The sequence below is a fragment of the Xyrauchen texanus genome, chromosome 16 (genome assembly GCF_025860055.1).
Source record: "Xyrauchen texanus isolate HMW12.3.18 chromosome 16, RBS_HiC_50CHRs, whole genome shotgun sequence".
NCBI classification, from domain to species: Eukaryota; Metazoa; Chordata; class Actinopteri; order Cypriniformes; family Catostomidae; genus Xyrauchen; species Xyrauchen texanus.
Window position 1 is genome coordinate 29,394,179 of NC_068291.1, and position 25,036 is coordinate 29,419,214.

The window sequence follows — 25,036 nt, forward strand, 5'->3', positions numbered from 1 at the left end:
TTTAATTGTTTTTCTAATAAACATCTCACTGTTTCTCTACATTCACGTTAATTCATTGTAATTTCCATCACCACCCACATTTTTAAAAAATATTTAAAAAGTTCTCATCACACATTAAAAATGTATCCACAATTTACGAGATCATGCTCTACTTAATATAAAAATGCAAGTCATTTATTTTCTAATAAGCTCTTGCCCAAACCAGTATTACGTTTCAGAGTGTGACAGGTGTACTGTTCACCGTTTGGTCCTTAGGGCAGTTAATTTATCTCATTGACAAATGTATAATTATTGTACATTGTGGAAAAACTGATAAAACTAGTTACAAAAATGACCCTAGACAATTCTTGACTGACATAAGTTATTCTGTTTTTAAATAACAGCATTGAGATGTGGTGGAAATGACATTTCACTGCTGTTATCTAAAAACAGAATAACTCATAACTTCTTAGTTACGAGACTAACACAGTCTCATAACTTCTCTTGTAATCTAAGTTTGTCCTCTTACAGACCTTAAAACTAGACAAATAATTTAAACTTATGAGACGGTGTTACGTGACTTTTGAACAAGTTTTTTTATTCAACTTCACAAGCCTAAAAATGCCCCTTGTTGAAGAAACGCCCATACATTTATTCAATGTCAGATAGTAAAATGAACATATAATAAACCACATGTCAAACAACTAAAATTAATCGTTTAATAAGTATTTTGTAAAGGTTACTTTCTAGCCTAACGTCACCTAGCATCATCGCTAACGTTAGGGCTACAGCTAGCTAAAGACATAGCATAACTTACCTTCATAATTGTCAATGAATGAAGAGACGTATATCTTGAAACCCTTTTCCCTCTTGCTCTTGGGAGCCGATGATGACGCTTGAATTATTCGGTGTACGTCATTTATCGTTATCCTTGGCAGATGTTGAAGGGATCTGGTGTAGAAAGCCATGTTTATCTGGTCCTAGTCTTACCTGACAGTTACCGGCGTCGTCGATGAACCTAACGTAGCGTTAGACCGGAAATACCATCGCCCACCAGTGACGTCTGACAATCATGGAACGTTCGTAAAATCAACTAGCCAATTACCGGCGAAACTTGAGAAGCAATCTCAATACCAGCCAGCATTTTCAAAGACTTAATTTTGTTCAGAACCGAACTACATTTATCCATAACCACCCCACAAATGCACATAGCACTCCGTGGTCTTTGCTCACGACGATGTTGAAGCTGTTGTGCAAGTCCAATGCAGATGCATCAGAAACAAGCAAGTAAAAGATAATACAGCCAATCACAATACTCCAAGCATAAAGAATAAAGAACACTCGAGCTGTACATCCCAAGAAAACCCTAGGCTGCACAAAAATTATAAAATAAATAAACTCCAGCAATTTTCCTCATGTCCCACTCCTGCATTGGTGTGGCCCATTCAGAAGTTATCATCCTAATGCCTTCTTTCCCTACTAAGACAATTACCCTTCACTGTGAGAGCTTCAGACGGCTGAAAGGTGATAACGGTCAGTCAGAACTCACTGCTGAAGCAATTCTTATTGGAAATTCCATTTGGAACTACCCTACTGCATAGATTGTGCTCCCTTCGAAGTGCCCTGCAAAGTCATGATCAGCGGCAGTGAGAACACAGCCAGATGCGCTGAACAGTTGTAGCAGGAAGAAGGGTTCTAGTTCTAAAATTATTTGCTTGGACAAGGTTTCTAAATCTCTGTGACATCAAGGATGTTCCCGAGTCCTTTTAGACTACAGACTTTAAATGCTTATGGCTGCATCCAAAACTAGGAAAATGCTGCCTCCGGTCCCAGGATGGGACCAAGGCATGTCCGAATCCAATGTTTGCGTCACATCCTGTCTACTAAGATACCTACATCTGATCGATTTTTGAAGGCAGCAGAGATGTATCCTTCGCTGCCTATCAAATCCCACAATCCTGTGCATGTGGATCCACAGCGATTGAGCTGAAGAAAGAAAATGGTGGCTGAAGAGGTAGTTGATAGCCAAATTGTGTATAAATGTACACTTTTTCCCCACTTTGTGCTTCGGTTGTGTCTTCGTGTACTTAAGGGGCAATTACGTGTTCATAACTGTATATATAATAACATGTCTGACAAACGTCTATGAATGCTGCATTGCGTCTTGTTGTTCCAGTGTATCGTCTATTCATTATTATAGGCTGTTATAAAATAGTGTGTTACAAAAGATCGCATAATCAAAATATAATGCATTATATTTTGTCATTATGTGAAGATTCGCTGCCCAACTCTGAAAGAATGTGCACAACACGCGTCTATCTGTTCTTCCTTCGGGTTATTGTAGTAATCTTAGTAAATGCGCACCAGTTTTTATAGTGACTGTCTGAACGTCTATTCTCAAATAACAGGAGATGCCATCACCACTGCGTTTTAATATGTGTGTTAAGTTGAAGTTCAGTTTTGAAGATGCTGCATTGTGTTCCATGTAACTGCGCTCTGTCTAGCTGTTTGAAACACTCGCCTGGTGTGTATGTGTAAGTGTGTGTGTCTAAATGTTCGCTCTTGTGAGTAAAGCCGCGATGCTATGTATTATTGTTGCTGTGATTCATGAAGGCTTCCATTCAATTTGGAGTGTCTGAATTTCCACCTTTCAACAGAGGAAGTGCAACGGAATGACACTTTATATCGGATATCGAACTAGGAAACTCGAGCAGAAATCTTCATTTATTTCATCACAATGCAGGTGTGCGTTACGTCACGCAGGGAGGTTTAGTCAGTGGCAATCATTCACTTTGACTCGTTAATGGATATTATTTAATAAAAGTTCTTACATTAAATGATAATAAAGTGTGTTTAGCAAATGCTTTACAGAGACGGGTATTCAAAACGGTTAATTATACTCTCTTTTTTTATTATTGTAACGAAAGCATTGCAGCGTCGTATCAGTTTGTTTGCCATGAGAAGTCTCTGATAATCAATATACCCCTCAAAGTCACAACATAATCAAACTCAAAATAAAAAATAAGCTCCCTCTTTGACACGTTTGTGTTTAGTTGTCAGGTAATTGTCACTGGATTTCGAATGAATGGAAAAGTCGCATCATGCGTGATCACGATCAATCATCGTTTTCCTGATCGATCATTGCTGCCACGTCATAGTACACGAATCTTCGTGCCCAGCCCTAGTTTAGAGGTACACTAGCACATAAATTACCTTTAAGCTAATAGATATGGACTAAAAGCAGCAAAACTTTTACAAAGTCTTTTCAAAACAGGAAGCAAAAATCGAGCTTACAGTGTGGCACTTAACATTGTGTGGGGACAATTTTTGGAGGGTTTTAAAAGTGAGAAATATGAAGCTTAAAATTTTATAAAAGAACTTGCATTGAATTCTTCAGTTAAAACTCATGTGGCTTATTATTTGAGCAGTAAAAAACAATAGCGTTTTTGTGTGTGGTCGTTTTAGTGTTTACGGTGGTACAACCTCAAGGCAGCAAAGTTGTAAAATTGGATATAACTTTACTCACGGTTTAAAAAGTATTGCCACAAAATGTAAACAATGCGTGTTAACATGATTTCAGTGTGCTAAAATCACTTTCTTTTCTACATAAAACGATGTCCAATTTCACAACTTACAGACAAAACTGTAAACCTTAAAAACACCTTAAAAGAGATGATTTAAACAACATTACACCTCAAATGACATGCATTTTAATAGAATATTTTATACAAGTGATTTTATAAAATTATAAGCTTAACCTTTTGTGTTTAAACTAGGGCTGTCGATTTAACACATTAATTCAGTGCGATTAATTTGACAAAAAAAAACGCGTTAAAGTTTATGCAATTTAATCGCACCATAATAAGGAAGATTCCTGAGAAATGCAAGCTTGTAGTACCACCTGTTTACTCCAGAATGCAGTAAGTGAAATTTCAGCTATATGAGTATTCAAAACACTTGAAGGAGCGCAAATGCGAACTAAGGGTTCTCAAGATTTGTTTAAAGATTGAGTATTAAACTATATTTAACTTGAAACAGTGAACTAAACATTTTATGTTTATGATGTGATGCACCCTAGATGCTACACAAGCATGTCTGATGCAGGTGTTCATCGACGGGTCCTTAAACAAGCCCTCATAATAAATCACCAACTGACTGACAAATTCACTTGTGAAATGGATTTCTGTGAACTGTCACAATGCCAATGATTGACTTATGATCAATAATATGGTAGTAAACAATACATTGTATTCTAAAGCCGCCTTTTGTATTGTCTTATCAATGATGAACTCTTCTGCTACAAGAATGTAATGCATTTTAATTATCTGAATATTTTTAATATATATATATATAAATATATATAGTTATATGAAGGGCTTTCTCAGCAAATATTTGTACATGAGAATAATTAATCGGGACACCATGTAATTAATTCGATTAAAAAATGTAATCGATTGACAGCCCTAGTTTAAACTAAAAAAAATCTATTGTAAGTGCCTCACTGTAACCTTCATTTTCTTCCTTTAAGAAAAGGAGGAACGAGTCCAAATAAAATTTTTTGGTAATCAACATGGTGCCACAACTGCTGTGGACTGAGCGGAACTTGTATTGAACCGAGAACATTCCTTTAATCAATCAGTAAGAGACATAATAATTTTATCCAGAGAGAGGATCATAAAAGAGTGTAACTCAAATGTATCCTGCTGGTTTCAGAGTAAAAGAAACTGACAGGAATTCTCCAAAAGTCAGATAAAACGTGTTAGTATACAGAAATAGTGTTTTGCCTTCCACCTTTTCAACAGACTAATGGTTCCCTAATTAAATTTGAGAGAATTGAATATAACATGTAAAGTCTAGCTTGGTTGCGTTAAAAAAACCCAGAGAGCAACATGTGGGCCACACGGCCTAAACGTTCCAGTCAACGTTTAACAACTATTACAACTATATAACAGCGATAGTGAAATATAATAAGCTGACGTGTATGATGAGCGTTAAAAAAAACATTCACACCGATATAATTTTTTTCCCCATGTAAACTTGCGCTTGACGGACGTCTTTGATCGTTGCGTCACATTTTTGTTTTAGACGCCGTGTCAAATTAAGCCAACACTATATTACGGCCATCGAGTTAAAGCGCCATTGGCAAAACGAACATAATCTCACCGCTGCTTTTCCACTCAGACGTGGCAACAGCTGCCATTCCCTCTCGCTGTGATGTGTCATAACGCTTCTTTACCTTCAGAAAGTAGAAATCCGTTAAGATGATCCAGACACCACGACGCGTCCTTTGGACCCCCATATGTCGCGATGATAAGGAAAGCGATTAGAGAGAGATTACACCGCAAAGAATCACTCGACCCGAGGAAAATAAATTATCCTAGTCCACAGTGGGCAGTTATATATGGAATGATATTCCGGACATTATTCAAAAGGAATTGCAAATTGTATTTGCAATTGCGTTTTCAATTTGTGTACGCATAAAATGTGACATAATCCAAACGCAATTGCAAATCGCGCATTACGGTTTGCATTTTCGTTTAAGCGAACGCACAGTGACTGCCAAATTTCAAATGGAATAGCAAAGTCCGTTTGCAACTGTGTTTCCCATATCTTACGAGTTTTGGCCCTGTCATATTTAAATAGCAATTTCAATTACCACGTCTGCTTTTTCACTTTCTCAGCGTCGCGTATGTAGCCAGCCAAAACTCAAATGGAATACTAATTCCCTTAGTATTTCCATTTCCGATGCCTTACACAGAAACCTGTCAATCAGGGTCAAGGGTGGGATTATGCTATGGGGTGTGTTTGTCTTGGGAAGTGACATCACTCACAGTCTATCAGGATCAATAATTAGCACTGCACTTTATTCATCTATAATCTCACACTGGACTGTCAACATATTCTCCTCAATATACTACTTATATATATATATATATATATATATATATATATATTTCATATACTCCTACTTATTGTATTGTATATTGTGTGTATTGTTTACTGTACATTGTATATGTGTTGTGTAAGTATGTGTACATTTGATTTGTAAATTGTTTTGTGTAAGTATGTTGTTTACTGTAATTGGTATATGTCTCGTCACTGTCATGACTGCTATGTTGCTCGGAACTGCACACAAGAATTTCACCTACTGTTGCACTTGTGTACATGGTAGTGTGACAATAAAGTGATTTGATTTGATTTGATAAATCGGCGTCTGTTCAGGGCATCACCTCTTGACCGTCGACTGTGAGTGACGTCACTTCCCAAGACAAACACGCCCCATAGCATAATCCTACCCTTGACCCTGATTGACAGGTTTCTGTGTAAGGCATCGGAAATGGAAATACTAAGGGAATTAGTATTCCATTTGAGTATTAGAAAATCAGTTATTTTGAATTCTTATAATAAAGGTGGCTTAAATTTCATTGATTTTGATTCTCTTAACAATACCTTAAAAATTAATTGGCTTAAACGTTTCCTTCACAATCAATCTTCTATTTGGAGTATAATCCCAAGATATATTTTTTCTCAATTAGGAGGTATACATTTTCTTTTAATGTGCAATTATTCAATTAGTAAACTTCCTGTCAAACTTTCCAATTATCATCAGCAGATGCTTATGGCTTGGAAACTTATTTACAAGCATAATTTCTCGCCACACAATTTTTTAATTTGGAACAACTGTAATATTCTTCATAAGAGGAAATCTTTATTTCTTGAAAACTGGTTCAATAATGGGGTGATATTAGTAAACCAGCTATTTGATAGTGAAGGTAATTTATTTAATTATTCCGATTTTGTTTCAGGATACCAATTCCCAGTATCTAGTAAAGAATTTAATATAGTTTTCAAGGCCATCTCTTTGGAAATCTGTATGCTGTTTAGAAACAATAATAGTGCTACAGTGACTTCTGTTTCTCCCCCTAGCCCTGAATCTACTGTGGTTGGTTCATTTTGTTTTTTAATACATAAATCCAATTATAAAATTAGGTCATTATTTTTGGACCCTGTTACTTCAATTCCTTCCTCCATTTCTTATTGGAATAACATTTTTGATGATATTAAATGGTCATATGTTTGGTCACATCCTCAGAAATTCTTTCTAACTAATAAAGTTAAAGAAATATCCTATAAAATTATTCATAGATTTTATCCAGTTAAATACTTTTTAAAGAAATTTAGAAATGATATTGATACTTCCTGCTCTTTTGTGAAGCCTCCTCTGAAACTGTTGATCATTTGTTTTGGGAATGTCTTTTTACTCGGTCTTTCTGGAACAATATTGATGCTCTGATTGTCCAAAAGGTTTTATGTAACTTTTCTTTATCATATAGACACATTCTTTTTGGATTTTATGTTAAAGACAAGAATCTAATTAATGCATGTTTTTGTATAAACCTTCTTTTATATATTGGAAAGTTTCATATCCATAAATGTAAATATATGAAAAGTAAACCCCACTTTAGCTTTTTCAAAGAAGAATTGAAGATGTATTTAAATACAATTTCAACTTCTGTTAACAAGAAAGCAATGAAAACATCCAGAATTAGTGCCATGTTTAATATTCTCTCTTAATGTTTTTTTCTTTTGTGCCCTCTTCTTCTTTTTTTTCTTTCTTCTCTTACTCTCTTTTTAGACTATTGTTGAATATATTTAAATTTCTTTCACATTTCCTCTCTTAATGTATTCTGAACCATAATTTCTCTTTTGTTTTGAAAGATTGTTTATATTTCTTGTATGTATCGTCTTGTTCTGTTTGTTAATATTGCAATTAAAAAAAAAATAGTATTCCATTTGAGTTCTGGCTGGCTACATACGCGACGCTGAGAAAGTGAAAAAGCAGACGTGGTAATTGAAATTGCTATTTAAATATGACAGGGCCAAAACTCGTAAGATATGGGAAACACAGTTGCAAACGGACTTTGCTATTCCATTTGAAATCTGGCAGTCACTGTGCGTTCGCTTAAACGAAAATGCAAACGGTAATGCGCGATTTGCAATTGCGTTTGGATTATGTCACATTTTATGCGTCCACAAATTGAAAACGCAATTGCAAATACAATTTGCAATTCCTTTTGAATAATGTCCGGAATATCATTCCATAGTATGGAATTCCATAGTTATATATTATAGACCTATAGATAACTAGTGGAAGTCATGTAAAAATACACGCAACCTGTTATTGTAAAGGCCCTGGAGAAGTAGAGATGCAGAGACCCCGTTGAGTCGAACTCACCGTGTTTTTCCTTCCAAAGGAGACTTGTAGCTCTGCTGATCCAGAGCCGTGGCGCAGAAAAGTGAATCCGGATCCCGAACCAGGCCAGAACAACACGCCTCCCTTCCCGTTATCCTTGCGAACCAGCCATCGCGTTATATATTCCTGTTAAGAACCGTGTGTTGTAAGGGGACTGGTGTTGTTGGCCGTGGACGCCAAGCAGGAGACGTGCGCGTCAGTGTGAGGATTTTCTTAAAAGCGTTTGGTCCTGCGTGAAGGAGCCGGGAGGGGGGGGGATCCCGTCTTGTCCCACAACTCTCTACGGCTAGTGACGCAATACTCAATGCTCCGCCTCCTCCGAGGTCCAACCAGAATGTAACTCTGGATTTTTACATTCAAAATAATAACTGAAGAAAATGCCCATCATTATGTACACTGGAAAAAAAATCCGTGATTTTAAGGGTAAAAGACAGTCAAAAATGCTACATTAAAAAAAAGTAAATTGGTTAACGAGTAGTTACCGTGAAAATACGTTAGATTTATATATTTAAAAAGACATACATGTAGTTTTTCTGTAAACTGTTGTAAAATATATTTTTTTGGGTAAGTGTGTTATATTTAACAAGTTTAACAAAAGAGTACAGGTACTTTTTACGTTAAATTATTGTTAGAATGATGGTTAAAAAAAATAAAAACTAATCAGACGTTCACAGGATTACCTGCGTGACCCATTACATTTCATTATATTTTATGGGCATAGTTATGTTTCATCTTATTTTTAATATCAGTTATGTACTGTGGGGTGTTCTGTGTTATATTTTATGTAGTTTAGTTAATGTTTATTGCATTATTTTAATTTCACATGAGTTACCCTGAGGGTGTTTATGTTTGTGTGAGTCACTCTGAGCAGGGTCTTTCATATTTATTGATCATAGCTTCTGGAAGAACCATTATTGATGAACGTCATGTCATCATGTGCTCTTCTGTAATTGGCAAATGACAACACATTATAAAGTGAAAAGCAGTCAGTTCAGTTTCAGAAAGTTAATATATATAAAATCATTTAATAATATATATGATAGTACTTCACCTTAAAATACAATGTAAAAACAAGTTTTAAACTGTAAAATATACTGTTTTTTCTGTAAAGTTGTTTACATTTTTACTGTATTTTTTTTTTTTTTTTTTACATAATTCTGGCAACCACAGCTGCCAGTTTTATTTGTAAAAGCAACATAATTTATTTTACAGTGTAAGTAAAGGTGTGGGAGTGGAAGTTAGCACAATATTTTTTGAGGAAATATAGGCAGCATAGTGTATGATACAGTGATTCAAAAACCACCAAGACCCTCTACAATAAAACAATTTATTTTATAATAATTCAATAAAAATGAATCATACCATTTAGGAATAACATCTAAGACCATTTTACGTTCACACCCACCAAGAACAAATAAATCAATCTGATTGGCTGATGAATCTGACAATATGTAATTAGATGTACATTCATTTGCACTGTTGAGGGATTCTGTAGAAATGATGAAGACCTGATGAGGTGAAGCTTAAGCTTACGCTCTGCTTTGGGCATGTGATTTGTGAAACAGTTGTCATACTTCACTTGTAAGCATCAAGGAATAAATTCTGACTGAATAAACTTAACATTTTTCTCTATTTGTTTGAATATTAATTAAGCGTGGAAAGTGATTAAAAATACATTTAAGCATTGCGGCTTTCCTCACAAGAGCGACACATTTGGACACACAAAATTAAAAAGGTGATTGAGAATGAAAGGATGAAAAGTATTTATTTATTGATTTATTTGGCTCGTTAGGCCAGCAGAGAAGGCTTTGCTGGCCCTGTGAATTCGACCACTGTTCCCACTTTTTCAGCCGTCTGGCTTCTGGAAATGTTTTCCCCATTCATTTCTTCCATTGACTTTTTATAAAATCCTTCATAAAAGAGTTGTGAACCAAACCAACCAACTCCGATGAGAATCACATAACAAACTTTGTTTTGAGGCAAAAAGTATTTGAAAATCAGACACGAAAACAAAGGTGCAAGGCTGTGTAGCTACGTACCTGTTATGTATACCCTGTCTTGTTTTTTCGTTGCCCTTTGTTTGTCATTTTTGTCACTTTTGTAGCTCCTTAGTTTTCACTTTTGGCACCCTTGTAACTCCATAGTCTTGTTTTCCCTCGTGTTCACTGTTCATTGTTTTCACCTGCCCTTGTTAATTTGTCATTTGCTTCTGTTAATCACCTTGTTATCTAGTTTGTGTTCTGGTTGTTCATTGGCCCCTTTGTCTCACATTCTTGTATTTAAACCCTGTCTGTTTGTTCAGTCTCTGTCAGTTGTTGTTTGTTAATGGAGGTATGTTGTTAGCCTGGTACGTGTTCCCTGCCTGAGTTCTCTGTTTGTGTTCATCGTGTTTAGTTTTCAGTTTTATGTTTTATTTCCCCAGTGAGGGTTGTTCCTTTGTGTTTACCTGTTTGTTTATTTAATAAATTCTTAACTGCATTTGGATCCTCATCTCCTCGTCTGCCTCTCTGCTCAAGCGTTACAGTACCGTCTTTCATGAGGGCACGGACTACAATTCATTGAATAAAATGGGAATATATAAAACTACTGATTTTAGGTTGTTGATTATAAGTTTAGAAAACCATATATATAAAGTTAATTTCAAAATATTCAGATTTGTACAAATATATGTGTAGTTTAAGGGTGAAGGGAGACCAGCTCGATTATGTCACGGTGTCATGGGAGAGCACGGTCGCTCCAATGCATTTCTCGCAGGTTTCAACGGTTCGTTCTCTGACTGGTGGATCTTTCTCTGGGTAATGTAGTTGTTTACCATGAATTCTGCTATCAAACATTATTTTTAAACAGTGAAGTTGAAATAACGCATGTGGATGCTTCAATTAAATCATATACCATCGATGAACAACCTCAGCTTACGGTAGGTTTGTCTTTACAAGTTTATAAGTTATCATTTCACATCAATTCATCAATGGGATTTTTACTTCCAGAACCAGACTGTTGCACTCTATTGCTGCAGGCCGGAGATCTCCAAATGATTGCGGAGTTACTCCAGAAGGGGGCAGGACTATTAAAAAAGGGGGTTGCGGCAACACCAAAAGGGGCCTCACTTCCACACACAGTTAGGGTTAGGGAAAGGGTTAGGTTAGGTTAGGGGTTCCCTATATATTTTGTAGCAGTTTGGGGCTCCCGCTTCTTTTTGGAAACTCGAAACAATCGCCGTGACATGCCGCACGCAAAGTGGTTCTGCTTGCTTTATTGTATAGCCAAACTCAGTTCAACACCTATATTTCAAATAATAAACATATTATTGAAATTGAAAATTTAATTCATACAGATGGGAGTGATGATAAAGCATTCAACTTACATTTGTAAAGTGTTGTCTTCACAGAAGTTTCACTAGTTGCCACATTCACTATTAATTACAATTGTTTTATCAGGCCAGAATCACTGCCAGGTAACTCCGCCCCTTCCTCTACTAATTGAATATAACTTCACAGAAAAGGTTAAGCGATTTTATTTAACTTAAATCATGTTAACACATCATTTTATGTCTTGTGGCTTTTGTAGAAGAGAAACGACTCGGTTACTAACGTAACCTCAATTCCCTGAGAGGAGGGAACGAGTATTGCGTAAGTAGCTTACGCTATGGGAAAACTCCGTTTCTCGAGAAATATTGAAGTCTTTATGTAAAACGCATTGCAGCTGCACAGCAGACAGTAATGAGTGAGGCAGCTCGGTCATTGGCTGTGCTGCGGCAACTGCTTGAACCAATGACGGGGCGACTTTGAGGCATCTGTCGTGATCATTTTTCTCCGCGTATTCACGCCCAAACTCACACCAGTTTGATACCAGTTGATGGCTTTCCAGGGCGTCAGGGCTTTTATACAGCCGTGATTCGCTCTGATCAAAAAGAGGCCCGAGCGCCACACATGAGTGGGGACATGGCTCTTGAGCCAGCGCTGGAGAGGACGCATGTGCAACAATCCTAGCTGGAGTACAGCTGATGCCGAGGCCATGAGACCGAGCATTCTTTGAAATCGTTTGACGGGGGCGTGCGCACCCGTTCTGAATGATGTTGCAAGGCGTCGAATAGAGAGCGCGCGCTCTGATGAGAGGCGCGCTGTCATCTGCACTGAGTCTAGCACTATTCCCAGAAAAGAGATATTCTGGCTGGGGGATAGCACGCTCTTTGCAAAATTGATTCTCAGACCCAGGCATTCTAGATGGCTGATAATCCAAGATCTGTGCGTCGTTAACTGATCCTCTGATTGTGCTATGATTAGCCAGTCGTCGAGGTAATTCAGTATTCGCACTTCCCGCTGTCTCAGGGGGGAAAGTGCCGCGTCCATACATTTCATGAATGTACGGGGGGCCAATGATAGGCCGAATGGTAGTACTGTGTATTGGTATGACTGTCCCTCGAAGGTGAATCTCAGAAAAGGCCTGTGATGAGGCGCTATCGGAATGTGAAAGTAAGCGTCTTTCAAATCCACTGATAGAAACCAATCCTCGGGGCGAACTTGCGCGAGGATATGTTTGGTCGTTAACATTCTGAACGAGCGAATCATTAAAGCTTTGTTCAGATGTCTGAGATCTAGGATGGGGCGGAGGCCACCGTCCTTTTTCGGGACGAGAAAATAGCGGCTGTAAAAACCCGCCTCGCTCAAAGAGGGAGGAACAGTTTCTATAGCGCCCTTCTCTATCAGTTTGAGCACCTCGGTGCGTAGAACATGTGACACATCTTTCCTCACTTTCGTCTCGACCACCGCTGAAAAGCGGGCGGTCTTGCGAGCGAATTGAAGTGAGTAACCGTGTTTTATTATGTTCAAAACCCATTTCGGCATGTCGGGGATTTTTTCCCAGGCTTCTGCTCGCACAGATATGGGCTGAATGCTGGCTGGGGGCATGTCGCAGTGACGTATGGGCCCCACCAGCAAATTGCCTTGTGCTAACACAGAGTCTACAGCTCTCAGAGGCGCAGGTGTGCGCTGAGCAGCCGTGTTGAGTGCCGAGTGCAGGGGTGCGTGTGAGAGTACAGGCACGCGCGCTATCTCCGAGATGCTCGCAGCATGAGTCGGAGAGATGCTTGAAACTGTATGAACAGAGTTTTGTGGTGGGGGTGCATACATCGTAATAGGCACGCGCGCCACATTCATAAAGCTTCCCGCATTTAGCGGGGAGTTTCTTGGCTCGCGCATTGCATCTGTGATGCTTGCGGCATGAGATAGAGAGCTGTTTGGAACTGTATGGGCAGCGCTTATGGGTGGGGGTGCATATACTGTAGTAGGCACGCGCACCACTTCCATAAAGTCTTCCGCTCGCGGCGGGGATTTCTTGGCTATGCATACAGTGTTTGTGTGTAGGGGTGCGTGCAGTACAGCAGGCACGCGCGCTACATTTATAGTATTTCCCGTTTTTACTGGGGAAGTGTTTATAACTGTGGGAACAGTGCTTGTGTGTAGTGGTGCATACATGACAATAGGCACACGATCTACATTTTTGGGACGTCCAGCCTGAACTGGGGAGGTATTTGGCACTGTTTGGACAGTATTGATATGTGGGAATGCGCACTTTAGTGTGGACATGTGAACCCTTAGTGACACAGGCAGAAAATGACTCTTTTCGTGATTTCTGTGTGTCGCCGTAAAAACGGCGTTTGATTGCAGGTGAGCGAGTTCTATGACTGGCCCATTGACTGCTGTATTGACATTTCCAGCTGCCTGTAAGGGGACTGGGTAATGTTTTACATGTTTGAGAGAGAGTGGTCCGGCTTTTGCGAGACACACACTCTCTCTTTTTCTTCCTATTGCTAGGAACACTTACGAGGCTCTGGGTTCAGTGTGATCTTGGGCCGAGGACCTCGTTGCTCATGCGGCTTTCTTCGGCCAGCGGAACGCGAGCGGCGTCGAGCGTCCTTTTCAGGTCTGCTCCTTGGCTGGGAGACGGGAGGCGCCGCCCTGGCTCGCTGCTGCTGCTGAGGCGGTTTCTGAGACAAGCTGGAGCGCTTGGGCAGGAAGTGATGCATAGCCTGCGAATCCTTCCGGGCCTCAGTGAAGCGCTCAGCGAATTCTTTCACCGCTGGTCCGAACAGGCCGCTCGGAGTGATAGGCGCGTCAAGGAATGGCGTCTTATCCGTGTCCTTCATCTCCGTTAGCGTCAACCACAGATGGCACTCAAGGACAGTCAAGTTAGCCATGGCCCGGCCGATGGATTGGGCGGTGGCCTTTGTGGCTCGCAGGGCTACGTCCGAGGCGCTGCGCAGGTCCTTGAAAGCCTCAGGTTCAGGTCCAGACTCGTCCATGGTACGGAGAAGTTTGGCCTGATAGACTTGTAAAACCGCCATTGAGTGACGCGCTGACGCAGCTTGGCCGGCGGCGGCGTATGCGCGACCGGCGAGAGCTGAGGTGGATCTGCAGGGCTTCGAGGGATGAGAAGCTTTGGCCTTCCATCCAGCGGTGGAGGGTGGGCACAGATGGTTGGCCACGGCCTCCTCGAGGGGCGGAGTTGCCTCGTAGCCTCTTTCTCTCGCGCCGTCCACTGAGGAGAGCGAGGAAGAAAAGAAGGCTTTAGGCGAACAGAGCGGGGCTTTCCACGACTTCGTGAGTTTGTCGTGGACTTCGGGGAAGAAAGGAGAGGGTCTCTGTCGGGGGGCCTGCCGGCGCCCCTGCAGGAACCACTCGTCCAGCCGGCTGCGGGCGGGTTCTTCTGGAGAAGACCAGTCGAGCCCGAGGTCTTCCACGGCCTTGGACAGGATACGGACGATCTCAGAGTCCATGCTGGTGCCCGCGCTCGTGTCCGCTGATGTCGATGGCGCGGGGTCGAACGAGCCCGGCCAGTCGTCGGATGCAGCGTTAATAGAAAGGCTGTCATCCTTTTCATCGTCGTCCCCTGATGTGCCAAACGAGACGAGACCCACCGCTCTGTTGGAGGGGTGCAGGTCCGCTCTCGTGAAATGGACTGGCGGCGGGGAGATCTCTGGTAGCGGTGACGCACGCGGGGACTGGGCCGGCGTGACGTCACCGAAGTCTACGTGCTCCGGCAGCCTCTGTGAGCGGCGCTTTTTCTTGCGCGGCTCGAACAGAGGTGGCAGCACGGTGGAAGCAGGCTCGTTTGCGGCGAAAGCGGCAAAGCGAGCGCGCAGCTCGGCGAGGCCCAGGGAGTCGCATTCGGGGCATCCGCCCTGAATGAGTGCAGCTTCTGCGTGGTCCGGTCCCAGGCAGCGAGTGCAAATGACGTGCCGATCTCCGTCAGGAAGAGGGCCTCTGCACGAGGCGCAGGCTGAAGGCATTTGAAACAACGCCTTGAAAAATTACTCTTTTACTTTAAAAAGCGTCGCGGGGGCGAGCGCTTGCAGTAAAGGATATGCGATGCGCGCCGGATGGCGTAGCAGAAGGCTTCGAAGGCGGCTGAAGGCGCCGGCGTCCTCTTAGCAGTCCTGCTGTAGGCTTTTCGACGGCGGGCGAAAGACTCCAACAATCCGGAGGATCCAGCGAAGAGAAGGTCTTCGCTGAAGGAGATTAAATCTAAAGGAACTCGCATGACGGGGTGCCCATTATATAGCCTGGCTATGCTAATTTCGGCGGGCTCTGAGCGCGCGAACGCGAGGCGTGCGCCCATTGGTCGCGCGTTCAGAGTCGCCCCGTCATTGGTTCGAGCAGTTGCCGCAGCACAGCCAATGACCGAGCTGCCTCGCTCATTACTGTCTGCTGTGCAGCTGCAATGCGTTTTACATAAAGACTTCAATATTTCTCGAGAAACTGAGTTTTCCCATAGCGTAATCTACTTACGCAATAGGAGAGACCTCTCGATAGGGAACCCAGCTCAGCCCTCTGAGTGATCCAGGTCTTGCCCATGCACTGATCATGCAGGAGATCAGCCAATGGGGATTCAGCATTGGGTGCAAGAGCTCTATGTATGGAATAGGTCTGACTGAGTGAGCAGAGTTTTTGGGATAGCGTCTCTTATGCCGAGTTTACACTACATGATTTTACACTACACAATGTTCCATTAAGGTGGGAGGTTGCAGGTGTTCAAGTCACAAATATTATGGTCCTCAGCCCTTTAAAATAGTAAAGGCGATAAAATTAGTATTTTCTGAATATAGGGTTTAAATGCATTTATAGCTTTTTAAATGCGACCAAAATTGAAAAAAGAAATTGGTTTTAAAACCAATGTATTTAAGTTCACACAGTACAAGACAAACACTGTCTACATCGATAGGAATTTGCCTGTTTCAGTCCTCTTTTCTTTCTTTTTTGTGCTGTATCAAAGAAAGACGAATAAATTAGAATTTATTTTCATCACTGATGTATCTGTTAAATGACAAAGACTGTGTCAGGTGGCTAACAAAAAGAAAATACATAAAATTAGTTACTGTCCTCAAGTTGTCCTTCATTATTTTTTCCCCAGTGGAATCTTAAAACAATCTTTTCTTCAGGAATCCTAATGCTGCTCTTTTTCATACAAAAACAGTTCATATTGACCATTGCTGTCAAGGCCCAAAGAGAAAAAAATCATCATTAAAATACCATAAATGTAGTCCACCCAGGAAGATTTTACCATAGTGCACTTGTCATATGGACTACTGTTATGATGTCTTTATACTGAACCTTTTTATTTTTATGTTCCAAGAAAAAGTAACAGCATTTGGGTTTTGAACAAAATAAGGGTGAGTAAATGAGTGAGTAAAAGTAAAAGAAAATCAATTTTTAGGTTAACTACTCCGGTAACTGGTGGCTCATTTTTTGAGCACAGACCTGACAAGACATACTCAAAATAAAGTGTTTTTTTAATAAAATTAGACTCTTAGGAGTTGCTGGACAAAATTCAGAATTAAAGACAGAAATTATTTAGAAAATCATACATTGATTTTAAACCATTACTGTAACAGTATAAGGACGGGAAAGGAGGAGGCGGGAACTGGCTGAACAGTAAACATATACTTTAATGATTAACTTAAAACCAACATAAACAAACGTGCAGTGTGTCCACGTGTGTCTCTCTCTCTCGAACCGGTGTCTCTGGCCGCCACTTTATCTCGCTCTCCCACTGATCAGCTAATTCAGCATCGGCCGTGCTCCATCATGATCCAGCCATGCCCTCCTCCTCGTCACACTCCTCCCCTGCCCGATTCAGGCCGGGGTGCCACCATCTATCTCTGTAGGGGAGACGCTGCCCTTCCAGCCATTCTGTCAGCCAGTGGCCCACCCCGCCTCCTGTGAACCAGGAGGGAGAGATGAGGGGAGGTGTGGGAGAGTGAAAGGGCAAGCAGAGACACACAGATAGAGAGAAGAGAGAGAGAGAAGAACTTGCTCGTCGGCTCCCAGACACACTGTCGCCGGTTCTCAACCGCTCCTACACCCTCTGGTGCACGCCATCTCACGCCTTCCCCGGCAGACGTCTGTGAGTCCTCCGGCCCATGGCGGATGGTACAGCTCCTCCTCTTATCAGCAGACGGCCGTGGTTCCTCTGTCTGTTGCCGGCCGGCAGCGACCCCTCCGTCCCCAGGCAGATGGCCGCAGCTGCTCCCCTGGTGGATGTGACCAGTAAGGAGGGATCCGCAACATCCCGGGTTTCGGCACCACTGTAACAGTATAAGGACAGGCAAGGAGGAGGTGGGATCCGGCTGAACAGTAAACATAAACTTTAATGGTAAACTTAAAACCAACATAAACAAACATCTCTCTCTCTCTCTAACCGGCGTCTTCGGCCACCCCTTTATCTCCTCCTCGTCCTAATTACCAAATAATATTTGCATTAAGAATATATGACACTGTCCTTTCCAAAACCTAAATGCACAATAGAAGTCACAAGTTATACCATGTTCCAGTTCTAATCTGGGTGAGAATAATGCTCTAATTTGTGTTTTTTATGGTTAATTTTATTAGACAGTGTCAAGAGAATTTTCTAAAAAGCTACTTCAAAAGCCTGTCTGATTACCACATTCATTCAATTCCTTTACAATATACACACATTTGCTCTTTATCTTAAGCCTGACATGTTGAAAACTACAAATAGTGCATGTTTAGTTAGATACTTACATCTCACTTGACACTAACACTCTTAACCTGAACGGCTTGCTGATGCTGAGGCTCTGGAATAATCCACGAGGTTCCTCAGCTTTTTAAACTTTACGCCTTCATTGATTTGATTGGCTATCTCATACACTGGCCAATCAACCCATGGTTTGAAACCATGGAACATGGATTCTTAAAACTGAACTCATGCCATTCTGCAAAGGCCATTTATATTTTTTCAAATGTATTTATTTTTTTGCTTTCCAAATTGAGTTGGAGCATGCTGTGAATGACGTTTTAATGCATTACTTTGACCCATGTGAGCTGTTTGTGAAAGAAGTGGATTACATCAACAGTGCCTTGGAGGAAGTGAAACATTTTAATGAAGGCCCTGAGATTAAAAGAATGATGGAATCATTTCTTAAAACTGAACTCATATCAACAGGTTACGTTTTGAAATTAAATTTTAATGCAAGCAGAGAGAAGTATGAAAATGCCTTTTGTAGAAATAACTTCTCCAGATTCAGAAAACATACAGCAAATTAAGTTCCCCTAGAAGCTACAGCCTTGTGACCACAAGCATGAAACTTTGCTCATCAGTTAATTACATGTATTTCCTTCCTAAAAGCATGTCAGGCTGTTTGACTACATTTCTGGGCAAAAAAAAAAAAAGGGCCAAGCTCAAAATAGCAAAACTTTAAGCTTTTTATGTCTCCGCAACAAATCATTGGTTAGGAAATTAGCAAGAATTCAGCTTGTGAACTTCTGGGCCACCATTTGCTCATTCACTTTTGCTGCAGTGAACAGTTTGGAAACAGGGAAATTCACTTATATTCTTCTTGTATGCAAAGGTAAAATCATGATAATGATTAAAAAAATTGGTATAAAATCAAAACTATCATCTCTGGGTGTACAAATTTTCCAAAAATATCTTCTGGTATGTTATTTTCTTAAAAGATTTGTCATAAGTTGGTGATCTGCCACACCTAATGCAGCCCATCAAAGGCCTGATAACAAGTTCATAAATGGAACCAGGAGTGATAGATCAGGGAGAGTTCAACAGTATGCAGTGTTGTGAGTCCCAAGGTAAAGGAGTGAGAAAATCTGCTCCCAAAAAAGCTAAATATCATGCTGGGGTTGCTGTCAGAAACCAACTGTAGCTATTCTGAAGTTTACAAGACCCTAAAGCCAGAAAAAAAAAAACATTTCTCTATCAGCTATTAAGAGAATAGGTCAACACCTTGAAAATTCAGGTGATGCTGCCAAAAAAGACAGGATCTGGAAGGCCCAAATCCTCTTCATGCAGAGATGACCACCTGCTGAAATTGACAATTCTCAAAGACAGGAAAAAAGCCTACAAAAACAGTCAGCAGAATTCAAGACTCTCAAGAAGAACAATAACAGTATATGCTAAGCTTGATTATGATTTGAGTTGCATGGTGATACTCCAGAGAGGTGTCTTCGAAGATCTGATGAGAAATACAATAGAGAATGCATATCTACCACATTGACACATTGAGGAAGAAGTGTCCTTGTGTGGGGAGCCTTTTCAGCTGCTGGTACTGGTGAGCTGCTTCACTGTAAAAAGTCAGTTAATGCTTTGGAGTACAGCAGAATGTTGCAGAAAGGCTTGCTTCCCAGAATTCAAAAGTTGTTTTCTAAAGAAGAACGATCAGATGTTATTTTTCAACAACACAATTCTCCTGCCCACAAGTCACTCAGGCTCATTTTATTTAAAAAATGTTTGGCCTGGTTAGAGTCCACTTTGAAGGGGAAAAATGTAACTATTCGTCAACTGTTTGAAGCCATCAACATTAAGTGGAACAATATTGACAATATTGTTCAATATTGTTCAGAACAATATTCTTTCTGTAAAAAACTGTCTGCAAGTTTACCCAGGCTTAAACGTTTAAAGAAATCAAAAGGAAAAACTATCCCATACTAAGTTACTTTACCTATTTGTTCAATTATTTCTAATTTCCTGACCAATGATTTCTGGTTAAGACCATTAACAGCTGAATGTTTTGCCAATTTGGGTTTTTATATGGGCAGTTTTGGATTTGAGTGAAATATGGTCTGTGGACATTTTGTTGTACAACAAAGCACACACAGTCATAACCTAAATGTGAGTTTTGAAGTAGCCATGTTTTTAAAAAGCATGTAGCTATCAAATTGGTAGATAAGAACTTCTGTGGTTTTCGGTTTCAGCAGGCTAGTTCACTCACATGCTTGTGGTATTTTGTAGCTAGAAACTCTTTAGCAACATAGTTGTTTTTAAACGCCATTGCTTCAAAATTCACGTTTGAGGAATGATGGTGTAATTTATGTTGTAGAACAAAACGCCCAAATATATTTCAAGTAAGGTTTACCACAGACCTGATTTTACTCATGAATAATTAAAAAGAAAAAACATTATAAAAACCTATAGGTAATGCCAGAGTATATTGAAGTCTTCCGGGATTCGCCTACAACTTGCAGCTGAACAGCTCTATTATTTAAAGTTTAAAAAGCGCAGGGTCTGCAGGCTTCAGATCTGCTGATGTCAAAAAGATGGACTGCGAGAAACAGAGCGAGAGAGATTGAAAGGATAAAAGAGAGGGAAAATCTTTTTTGTTAACGGTAACTGCTGAATTTTACGTCAGACGTTAGAGGGCAGTGTTGATTATTTTTTTCGGCCTCCGCACCAAACACACTGGATGGGAGCAAAGTAATACGATTACACCAGTTATTTTAAAAAATACAGATATAAAGCATTTTTACACAAAACTGAAAGAAACAATGGACAGACTAATGTGGTCAAAATGTATTTGCATGGAGAATCTTAAGTGCTGCCATACACATCTTACTATTTGCGTTGCTTTATAGATTTAATGGAGCTGAGTGCATATGAGTTTACGATCAACAGGTTGAACTCACCTTAGTGCCAGTTGTTTGACGAGATTGACGCACAGGTACGGAAACAGAGCAGAGTTCACAGCAGCAGAGGTTATCATCATAAATCTGCAACATGATTTGTTACTGTGACGAAAGAAGAATATACGCTGTTATGTTTACCCTTTGAACATGTTTTCTCAAGTATGCTGTGAATATTTCTTCTATTTGACAAAATAATTTAAAGGCTCTGGCAGAAAGTTCTGGTATTGTAATAGAATGACATCTACAATCGTTGTTTTATTATATTGATTGAATATTTCTCTGTCATCATGGTGACACTTCCACCAGTATAGGTCAAAGGTGATCTGTCTGTTGTTGTGAGTTTATTCCAGGTTGTGTTCTGGCAATTGTTCTGATTTTGAATCCGTGCCTTAAAGGAAAATTCTGAACACATAGGTGGAAATTATACCATTATTCACAGTTTAAAAGAACTAAGGAACTAGGTCATCACACTGCAAGTGAATTCTTCCCTTTTAAGAGATGAAATATTCTTCTAAAAATATTTGTTTGTGTTCAGCAAAAGGAGGAAAGTCCTACATATCTGGGATGGCATGAGAGTGAGTAAATGATAAGAGAATTTTCATTTTGGGGTTAACTATACCTTTAAATGACACTCCAATAGAGCAAAATTTCCTAAAAAGGAAGTTTTAAAATAAAAATAAAAAAAAAATACAAAAAATGCTTGTTAGTACATATTAGTTGAAATATGTTGCACACCTGCAAAAGGTCATATGCACTTGCAGGTGTTTGAAGGTGGCATGTTGACGTATGCGTTTTCTCTGTCCTAGGTTATGGAGTATGCTGGTGACCTGAAACAGTACTGGAAGTGAAGCTACAGACATGATATCAACAGCAAGTCCAGCTGCATCCTGTTCCATGATCGCTTCATCACCTTGACTGAGTTGTAGCCCAGATCAAGTAAGAGCAAATTAGTTTTTCCCAGCAGATAAAAAAAACATATTGAGTTGTACTATCAAGACTAAAACGATTTAGTTTTGACAGTATAAGTGTGAATGACAATTTCCAATTTATACATGCATGTCTTTAAGCTATATGGTATTTTGCAAGTGTTGTTTTAAGTTAAAACTTTATGTTCTGGCGTCACACTGGCCTTGATTATAAAACAAATAGGCCTTGAAGATTTATTCTCCCAAAGATTCTTTAATCTGTGACCAGCTCCCCTTTCTGTGAGAGACTAAAGGGGCTTGTTCCTGCTTTCACACCAGTATCAGTTGTTATGGCTGTAATAAAGAACAGTACGTTAATCAGATCAGCAGGTACAGATAGACCGGTTCAAACCTGGCAGTGGGAGAGGCTTACTTTCCTTAGCAATGAGTGTCTTAGTTTAGCTGTTAATATTACAACCTGTTCACATCTATTTCACCCTGTGTTCTTGTTTAGTCTGTGATCTAAGATGTGTCTGTGTGTGGCAAAAATAAACCAATTCACATGAGCAAAAATGAGAAAATTAGGTGTTGGTTCCAAGTTTCTTCCTGTGTGTGAGAGAAACAAAGAGAGAGAGAGAGAGAGAGAGATAGTGAGAGGGAGACAAGTAAAGAGAAAAAAGTATTTGTCAAGTCAGGAACACCTCTATTTGAGAGTAATCGAGCATGCATAAAAATACACTTATGTTACATTTACAGCCTAACTAGCGTCACTCCACAAATCTACCCTCACACCCACTGCCCACTTTACACATAGTCCCCTTACATGCCACATTGCACAGAACACACAACGTCAAAACTGGAACCGGAATTTTTAAATCCCCTTGTGTAATAAAACCAGCTCTCCTACTATTCATTCTTTCCTGTACCTGACTCTTAGGCCTGTTATACATCCCAATGTCAATTTCAAAGTTAAGTAAACTTGGGTGCGGGGTGTGTCATAGATGGTTGAGGGTATCAGTAATGGATATTATGGGACCAGAAATAATTTGCTTGTAGGTAACATAACTTCTGTGATTATGATTCACAATGAATGCATTTTTCTCTCTGAAATTGAACTTTCCCACATATCTTTGAAAAATAAATATATATTTTTTCCTCCCAGTATGTAATGCCCAATTCCCACTACTTGCCTATCGTGGTGGAGCGGTTACTCGCCTCAATACAGGTGGTGGAGGACAAGTCTCAGTTGCTTCTGAGACAGTCAATCCGTGCATCTTATCACGTGGCTCATTATGCATGACACTGTGGAGACTCCCAGCATGTGGAGACTCATGCTACTCTCCTTGATCCACGCACAACTTGCCACGCTCCCCATTGAGAGCGAGAACCACTAATTGTGACCACGTGGAGCTTACCCCATGTGACTCTTCCCTCCTCCGCAACAGGCCAATTTGGTTGCTTAGGAGACATGGCTGGAGTCACTCAGCACACCCTGGTTTTGAAATCGACACTCCAAGGGTGGTAGTCATCATCAATGCAAAATTCTAAATTTTTTACTAAATGAATAGTTCACCGAAAAATTAAGTTCTGTCATCATTTAATCACTCTCATGTTGTTTCAAAAAAGCATTACACCATTTCTTCGGTCGAATACAAAAGAAAAATATTTTTCATAAAGTTTAAATTTACATTTACATTTATGCATTTGGCAGACGCTTTTATCCAAAGCGACTTACAGTGCACTTATTACAGGGACAATCCTCCTGGAGCAACTGTAGTTAAGTGCCTTGCTCAAGGACACAATGGTGGTGGCTGTGAGGATCGAACCAGCGACCTTCTGATTAACAGTTATGTGCTTTAGCCCACTAGGCCACCACCACTCATGTTTAAAGTGATCTTCCTTTTTAAGCAAATGACAACATAAATTTTGGTCCATACACACATAAACGTACTGTAAGAATACAGATTAGAATATAGCGATATACAAATATTTTATTTGGGGGGGGGGGTAAAAACCATAAATACATGAACGATCTCGACATCGATTCTTAAATCCTAAGATCAATGTTTTACTCTATGAGCAACCCTCCACTAAAATGAGAGGAAATCTCTTGCATTTGCAACAAACCTTCACGGTATGCGACTAAAATGTTTATATTTGGCAACAGGCTGGTAAATGTTTACATTTCCCTCACCAGTGATTGTGTAGTATAGTGGTGGAGTATTCAGCAGCGAGATCCTTTCATTGTGTGAAAGTAAAAGTTGTTCCGTGTAAAATGCACATATCCAAAGATGAGATCTACGCAACTGATTTGTCATTAAATAATGTCTCTTTTAATACCTTTTCTGTTCTCTACAGTCTTTTGTTTAAAAACAACAAAAAAATTCACTTTTGATGACAATCACATATAGCAGAGAATAGAAAAGCCATTCGAGTCTCTCCTTAACATGTGCTCATTTACAGATGCTCTTCAAGAGGCAGTACCAGGTTTTAACACCTGTTCAACATATCAGTGTTAACACTTGTTAACAGTACAAATTATGCAATTAAGCAATAAACCTGTAACAAAAAATTAAAAATGCAATATAATGTCTTATTTAGTGATTTAAATATGTGGATGTTCATTTTTAAAAAGCTAAAATGTGACAAATTATGAAAAATGATTACATTTTTCATAATATACCAGTTAGAAGGTCCCCTGTATAATTAACAGCAGTAACCAAGAGATATTTTTTTTTAATATGCCAACAAAAAGGACTTTATAATTGAAATACACCCATATGAATCGGTATCTAATTGAATCGGAATCGCACCGAATCAAGAGCTTCTGAATCAGAATTGAATCAGGCAATCAGTACCGATACTCAGCCCTACTTTTTACTTTTACTTGGTTATTCTTTGTCCTTTTTTAAGATTGACAACCCATGGTTACTCTATGCATTCAATGTATGGATAAGAGCATTCTC

At 39.9% G+C, this 25,036-nt stretch overlaps 1 protein-coding gene across 1 annotated transcript in view; it reads right to left on the bottom strand.

Annotated features, from left to right (window-relative positions):
- Positions 1 to 8,484, bottom strand: part of LOC127657096 (phosphatidylcholine:ceramide cholinephosphotransferase 1-like) — a 43,106-nt gene extending 34,622 nt beyond the window's left edge. The window contains exon 1 of the mRNA XM_052145746.1: positions 8,216 to 8,484. The gene's annotated coding sequence lies outside the window, so the exon portion shown is untranslated. The remainder of the gene's footprint in view (positions 1 to 8,215) is intronic.
- Between the last annotated feature and the right edge of the window lie 16,552 nt (positions 8,485 to 25,036).